This window comes from Rhipicephalus microplus, unplaced genomic scaffold (genome assembly GCF_043290135.1).
Source record: "Rhipicephalus microplus isolate Deutch F79 unplaced genomic scaffold, USDA_Rmic scaffold_188, whole genome shotgun sequence".
Lineage (NCBI taxonomy): Eukaryota > Metazoa > Arthropoda > Arachnida > Ixodida > Ixodidae > Rhipicephalus > Rhipicephalus microplus.
Window position 1 is genome coordinate 1 of NW_027464759.1, and position 7500 is coordinate 7500.

The following is a 7500-nucleotide window of genomic DNA, read 5'->3' on the forward strand; positions in this document are numbered from 1 at the left end:
AAAGTGGGAAGCGCCGCTCGGATCTTCGCCGTTTTTGGAGGAGTCAGTGGCGGCACTCCGGTGAAGCCAAGGTGCGCCAATTCGCGCACGATATCGGCGTCTTTCGACGTGCCCGCCGGCCACCGTCGCACGAGTACGGCAAACCTCGTCTGCCGGGGCGGGGTTTGCGACGCCGACGCAAAAGTGGGAACCGCCGCTCGGATGTTCGCCGTTTTTGGCAGAGTGAGTGCTGGCACTCCGGCGAAGCGAAAGAGCGCGAATGCGCCCACGAAAGTGGCGTGTTTGGACGTGCTTGACGACGACCACCGCAGGAAAACGAAAAACCACGTCAGCCGGGGCGAGCGACCCATGGCGGTCTGGGTGCTTATCGCTGCTATTATAGGGGCACCCCGGCAGACGCAAAAAAAAAAAAAATTTTTTTTCGACATTCTTTTTTGCTCGTCGACCTCGGGTGACCCAGGTCGCAGTGGGAGCCGCGCACGAAAGCGGCGTCGCGAGACGGCTTCGCGGTCGCTAGTCGCACGAGCTCGGCAACCGCGTCTGCCGGGGCGGAGTTCGGGACGCCGACGGCTAAGTGGGAACCGCCGCTCGGATGTTCGCCGTTTGTGGCCGAGTGAGTGCTGGCACTCCGGCGAAGCCAAACGGGGCCGATTCCGGCACGATATCGGCGTCTTTCTACGTGCTCGCCGGCGACCGTCGCACGAGTACGGCAAAGTGCGTCTGCCGGGGCGGGGTTTGCGACGCGTACGCAATAGTGAGAACCGTCGCTCGGATGTTCGTCGTCTTTCGCCGAGCCAGTGCTGGCACTCCGGCGAAGCCGAACGGAGCCGATTCGGGCACGATATCGGCGTCTTTCCACGTGCTCGCCGGCGACCGTCGCACGAGTACGGTAAACCGCGTCAGCCGGGGCGGAGTTCGGGACGCCGATGCGAAAGTGGGAAGCGCCGCTCGGATCTTCGCCGTTTTTGGAGGAGTCAGTGGCGGCACTCCGGTGAAGCCAAGGTGCGCCAATTCGCGCACGATATCGGCGTCTTTCGACGTGCCCGCCGGCCACCGTCGCACGAGTACGGCAAACCTCGTCTGCCGGGGCGGGGTTTGCGACGCCGACGCAAAAGTGGGAACCGCCGCTCGGATGTTCGCCGTTTTTGGCAGAGTGAGTGCTGGCACTCCGGCGAAGCGAAAGAGCGTGAATGCGCCCACGAAAGTAGCGTATTTGGACGTGCTTGACGGCGACCGCCGCAGGAGTACGAAAAACCACGTCAGCCGGGGCGAGCGACCCACGGCGGTCTGGGTGCTTATCGCTGCTATTATAGGGGCACCCCGGCAGACGCAGAAAGAAAAAAAAAATGGGGACATGGCGTGCGTCACCGTGCGGCTTCGCAGCGTTGCCGAAGTCGCCGAGCCCTTCGACTGAGCCGAACGGCGGACAGGGAACGTTGGTCGGCCGTTCTAACCTGTCGGTGCCACGCCGAGACGTCCGTTAAGGAAAACCGCGTCGTGGGCCTCTACGACGCCGTCGAGTCGTTGTACGTTTGGTGTCCAGCGTGTCGGCGGCGAGTAGCGGACACGTCGTTCACGACTTCGGTCTTTCGCAGTCGACGCGAACTTGCGGAGAGTCGTGGTGCCTCACGTTTTCGGCAGAAACCGCGGCGGAATTTTCCCGTGCGTGCGCGCACGACCTCGGTGCTGTGCCGTCAGCGTAGTGTTGCACAAACTCGTTGGCCTACCCAAGGTGCGGTACGTTTGCGGCCGTATCCTCGGTGGGAATTTCGTGAGTAGGGTCGCAAATTCTACGACCTCGGCGGGTTTGAGAGCGACGTAGACTTGTGGCACGCTCAACATGCCACACGTTTCGGGGCACACCCGCGGTGAAATTTTCTCGAGTACGCTCGTATTAGGGCCCAAGGAGGTCTGGGTACTTATCGCTGCTATTATGTGGGGGTTCTCGTGAGCGGCGTACGCGAAAGCGACCGGGTGTCTGATATGCGGCGGGCTTCGGCCTCGTCAAGCGTGTCCTCGGGTCTGCTCCAGGGGAATCCACGGCAGTCGTCTGCAGCCTCATCCGCTTGATGCGTTAGGGGCTGGTTGTCGGACGGTGCCGTTTTACCACGATATCGAGGTGTGTTCCGTGTCGTCCTCGGGCGATTCAGATGCGAAAGCGCCGAAGACGCGGGCGTGACCCGTCGTCTGGCGGCTTTGCAGTCTCGGCTCCGTTGCTAGTTCCGGCCGGTCCACCGACAGTGCAGCGGGCTTGGGCAACCCGCACGGCGCGACCGAGTCGATGCAACGAAAAAGAGCGAGCATGAACGTGCTTCTTGCCGCACGGCTCCCACTCGTCTTTCGGGAAGGTTGTGCCGTAGCGAGCTCGAACGCCGTCATCTCGGAGTGCAAAATAAGCGTGTTGGGGCGCCTGAAGGTGGCCTCCGCCGCACACAGACTGCGTCCGGCCCGCCGAGGGCGAGGACGGACGCGCAGTCGAACGATTACCTGGTTGATCCTGCCAGTAATCATATGCTTGTCTCAAAGATTAAGCCATGCATGTCTAAGTACATGCCGAAATAAGGCGAAACCGCGAATGGCTCATTAAATCAGTTATGGTTCCTTAGATCGTTTCTTCCTACTTGGATAACTGTGGCAATTCTAGAGCTAATACATGCAGTGAGCCTGGAGCCCTTTGGGTAACGGGTGCTTTTATTAGACCAAGATCGATCGGGTTTCGGCCCGTATTGTGTGGTGACTCTGGATAACTTTGTGCTGATCGCATGGCCACGAGCCGGCGACGTTTCTTTCAAGTGTCTGCCTTATCAACTTTCGATGGTAGGTTACTTGCTTACCATGGTTGTTACGGGTAACGGAGAATCAGGGTTCGATTCCGGAGAGGGAGCCTGAGAAACGGCTACCACATCCAAGGAAGGCAGCAGGCGCGCAAATTACCCACTCCCGGCACGGGGAGGTAGTGACGAAAAATAACAATACGGGACTCTTTTGAGGCCCCGTAATTGAAATGAGTACACTCTAAATCCTTTAACGAGGATCAATTGGAGGGCAAGTCTGGTGCCAGCAGCCGCGGTAATTCCAGCTCCAATAGCGTATACTAAAGCTGCTGCGGTTAAAAAGCTCGTAGTTGGATCTCAGTTCCAGACGAGTAGTGCATCTACCCGATGCGACGGCTCGGACTGAACATCATGCCGGTTCTTTCTTGGTGCACTTCATTGTGTGCCTCGAGATGGCCGGTGCTTTTACTTTGAAAAAATTAGAGTGCTCAACGCAGGCGAGTCGCCTGAATAAACTTGCATGGAATAATAGAACAAGACCTCGTTTCTGTTCTGTTGGTTTTTGGAATACGAGGTAATGATTAAGAGGGACGGACGGGGGCATTCGTATTGCGGCGCTAGAGGTGAAATTCTTGGACCGTCGCAAGACGAACTACTGCGAAAGCATTTGCCAAGAATGTTTTCATTGATCAAGAACGAAAGTCAGAGGTTCGAAGGCGATCAGATACCGCCCTAGTTCTGACCATAAACGATGCCAACCAGCGATCCGCCTGAGTTACTCAAATGACTCGGCGGGCAGCTTCCGGGAAACCAAAGTATTTGGGTTCCGGGGGAAGTATGGTTGCAAAGCTGAAACTTAAAGGAATTGACGGAAGGGCACCACCAGGAGTGGAGCCTGCGGCTTAATTTGACTCAACACGGGAAAACTTACCCGGCCCGGACACTGGGAGGATTGACAGATTGAGAGCTCTTTCTTGATTCGGTGGATGGTGGTGCATGGCCGTTCTTAGTTGGTGGAGCGATTTGTCTGGTTAATTCCGATAACGAACGAGACTCTAGCCTATTAAATAGGTGCGGGGTTCCCAGCACCTTACAACCTTCTTAGAGGGACAAGCGGCTCCTAGCCGCACGAAACAGAGCAATAACAGGTCTGTGATGCCCTTAGATGTCCGGGGCCGCACGCGCGCTACACTGAAGGAAGCAGCGTGTCTTTATCCCTGTCTGAAAAGACTGGGTAACCCGTGGAACTTCTTTCGTGATTGGGATAGGGGCTTGCAATTGTTCCCCTTGAACGAGGAATTCCCAGTAAGCGCGAGTCATAAGCTCGCGTTGATTACGTCCCTGCCCTTTGTACACACCGCCCGTCGCTACTACCGATTGAATGATTTAGTGAGGTCTTCGGACCGATGTCCGGCGCGGCCTTTCGGTTGCGCCGGTCTGTTGGAAAGATGACCAAACTTGATCATTTAGAGGAAGTAAAAGTCGTAACAAGGTTTCCGTAGGTGAACCTGCGGAAGGATCATTAACGGATTGTGAAGGGTGAGCGCCTCAGCTGCGTCTGCGCCCGACACTTTCTGCCGCTGACCCCGTTTGGACGCGGGGTCGGCTTTTCCCCACGGGGCTGCCTGAATGTGGAGCGGCACCCCGTGACAAATTGTTGCGCCCAGCGGACGCCAACACCGCGACCTTGGACGGTCGGCCAGGTGGCGGACGCGGGTACAAACGGCGCAACGCACTCATAGGTCGGCTTTCGACCCGCCACTGCACCGTGGCTCGAAGCGCTCGAAATGCGCGACCCGACCGCTGCGGGACCGCCTAGTACTGTAAACAGGAGCGGCGGAGCGCGAACGGCGAGTCGTGGTTACGTCGGTAGAAGGCGAGGCTGCGCGTTCCCGAAACGCCAGCCGAGTGCCCTCCCGACCGTTCGAGCGTGCAAGAACGAGACCCGACAATCGCGCGGCGACTGCCAAGTACGAGAGGAACGGCACAAGCGTCGGCGGTCGGTCAAGGAACTGGCGATGTGACGGGTCCGCTGTGCACCAGTGCATACCGTCCCGCCGTCCGCGGCAAGCGCCTCCGCGTCCTCGGGTGACGGAGGCTGCCGGTCGGTTCTTGCAGGCGAGGGATCTCGCTGGCACCGGTTCGCGTTGACGCGCGGCCGGTCATGGCACGGCGATGCGACGGCCGAGGTGCGCAGTACTCGATGGAGGAACCGCACGCTCCGATGACCGTCCCGCCCTCCGCGGCGTATGCGTACCGACCGTAATGGTTGCAGCAGCGCCGGCCGGCTTTTGAATTCGCCACACGAAACACGGTGCGAGATCGCGGTTAGGGGAGCGTCGACGTTGCCAGGCGTTTTGCTTGCTGCCGAGGGAAAGGCGGCACGGCCACGTCGCGCTCGTCGCGATTAGCGGGTCTGCGCGCTTTGGGAAGGTGCCGCAACGACTTGCCGAAAGAGGAAGCACGGAAGAACGAGGGACTTGGACGTCCCGACAATTGAACGCACTTGCGGCCAGGCCCTTGCTGGCTTCGTTCTTCCGCCTCGAGTAGGCTCGTACGCGGCTCCGGCGCCGAAAGTGGTCCTTGGCACCGACTTCGGTGGACGTGGGAAGTGCCGCGCAAGTACGGCGCGCCTGGCTCCACCTGTTGGCTAAAGTAGGCAGCCGGATCGGCATTTTGGTGTGCGGTGGCAAACCGTGGATGCGAAAAAAGCTTGTGCGATTTCGTGGAACAAAAAGCGGGGGTCCCCCTTTTTATGCGGAGGAGACCGACCCGCCCGCCGTGGTGAACCGCGACGCCACGGTAAAAACGGGAGAGGCTTGTCGATGGGACCGTGCATCCCGCGCTCCACGGAGGCCGGGAGGCGGCCGCCCGAGGAAATGTGTAGCCGTCGAGGCCCGCATCTGCGTGCACTCTTATCCAAATGGGTGTACCGCAGGCATTTTCTGGTTAGGCGGGCCAATGAGAGCGAGCACACAACGATACCTACGGGTCCGGCTTGGAGAACCGGCTTCGACGCCTCCCGAGTATTTATAGAGGGGTGGACCACGAAAGCACTCGCAAGTAGCGGAAGCGAAACGCCGTCCGAAACACACCGTTTGCTCGATTTGCGGCAGCCGAAAAAGGCGCGGCAGAGTTTTGGAGTCCAAGCGTGCGCTGAAAAGCGCCCTTCTTGGCCACTGTTTGGCCGAGTGCCAGAAACGTTTGGTTTTGACTGTACGGAATTGAACAAACACTTTTTCACGACTCTAAGCGGTGGATCACTCGGTTCTCGGGTCGATGAAGAACGCAGCCAGCTGCGAGACTTGGTGTGAATTGCAGGACACACTGAGCACTGATTCTTTGAACGCACATTGCGGCCTTGGGTCTTCCCTTGGCTTCGTCTGTCTGAGGGTCGGATCACATATCAAGAGAGCCTTCGGCGCACAAGGGAACGTGAGCCGTCGACTCGTTTTGACCGCGTCGGCAACACGGACAGCACGCTGAACACCTCACAGCGAGCGCCAACAGCGGCCACTCAAGGGCGAGACGGTGGCGACCGTCGTGCCAGAGCCCAACCGAAACGGGGGCGACCGACTGCATTGAGGATGTGGCACCTCGTTGAGACCGCCGCAGGACTTCGAGTCGGAAGGAAGCCTGCAGGGAAAGTGCGGTCGAGGTTGCGTACTCCTCTCTGCGACCGGGCGCGCAAGAGCTGCGAGAGCCACGGACGCGCAACTTTAACGCACGGTAAACACGAGGAGCGAAAGCCGGCCAGCAAAGCTTCTCCAGCCGTGCGCAAAGTGCGCGAGATCGCAGCCTTGCGTTGCGCTTGTTGCCCTCGAAGTAAGCAGGGTGTCCCGTAGACCGGGCGCTCGAACACGCTGCGGGGCCGTGCCTCCTCCAGGCTTTGCCGCGCGAACAGGGAACGTTCGCGCGCAAAGCGCAGGGAGGTGAGGAGGCTGCGCCCGACGTTTGCGGTTCGCTGCGTACGCGGTTGATGCGGAGAGCACGGCGCGACGACTTGCCGCGAAGCGGAAAAAGTCTCCCGCACGAGTTGGCGAAACGTTGGCGAAGCTTAAGGCGTTCTCGTCGTAGTCCGCCGTCGGTCTAAGTGCTTCGCAGTTCCCGTCCCGTTCAAAAAACTGGGCCACTCCAGTTGGGGCGGGGGCGACGCTACACGAGACGATGCCTCTCGCCAGGCTGCGTGGCTGCCCTTGCGGCGGCGGCGACTGGCCTCGGCGGTGTTTGGGCTTTCGACACGGTCGTTTATCACGCAACTGCTCGGACGACGCACGCGCGCAGCGGAATGCCGCTTGCCAGCCTTGTGAAGATGTGACCCTGTACAGGGTTGCGGGCGCACTTGGTAGGGCGTCGTACTCGGTTCGCGATGGGTTTACGAACGTGTCCCGTCACTTCCACGTCACACCGGTTGTGCGCCGCACGCGTGCAGCGGGGAAGCCGATTGCCAGCCTTGTGAAGAAGTGGCCCTGTACAGGGTTGCGGGCGCACTTGGTAGGGCGAGCGCACGCGGTCGTGCAGGAAGTTGATGGAAGCGAATGTATCCGCTGTCGACCTCAGATCAGGCGAGACAACCCGCTGAATTTAAGCATATCACTAAGCGGAGGAAAAGAAACCAACAGGGATTCCCCGAGTAGCTGCGAGCGAAACGGGACCGAGCCCAGCACCGAATCCCCCGTCCTTGCAGGCGGTCGGGAAATGTGGTGTATGGGAGGCGACGTTCTCG

The 7500-nt window shown here is 59.5% G+C and overlaps 3 non-coding genes across 3 annotated transcripts in view; all 3 read left to right on the forward strand.

Annotated features, from left to right (window-relative positions):
• The first annotated feature begins 2484 nt into the window (after positions 1 to 2484).
• On the forward strand, positions 2485 to 4299 carry LOC142791783 (small subunit ribosomal RNA). The gene has a single exon (XR_012890412.1). It is a non-coding gene; the product is annotated as a small subunit ribosomal RNA (ribosomal RNA).
• A 1719-nt stretch (positions 4300 to 6018) lies between these two features.
• Positions 6019 to 6171, forward strand: LOC142791753 (5.8S ribosomal RNA). The gene has a single exon (XR_012890389.1). It is a non-coding gene; the product is annotated as a 5.8S ribosomal RNA (ribosomal RNA).
• A 1154-nt stretch (positions 6172 to 7325) lies between these two features.
• LOC142791754 (large subunit ribosomal RNA) overlaps positions 7326 to 7500 on the forward strand; it is a 3958-nt gene continuing 3783 nt past the window's right edge. The window contains exon 1 of the ribosomal RNA XR_012890390.1: positions 7326 to 7500. This exon is cut by the window's right edge and continues 3783 nt beyond it. This is a non-coding gene — a ribosomal RNA (large subunit ribosomal RNA).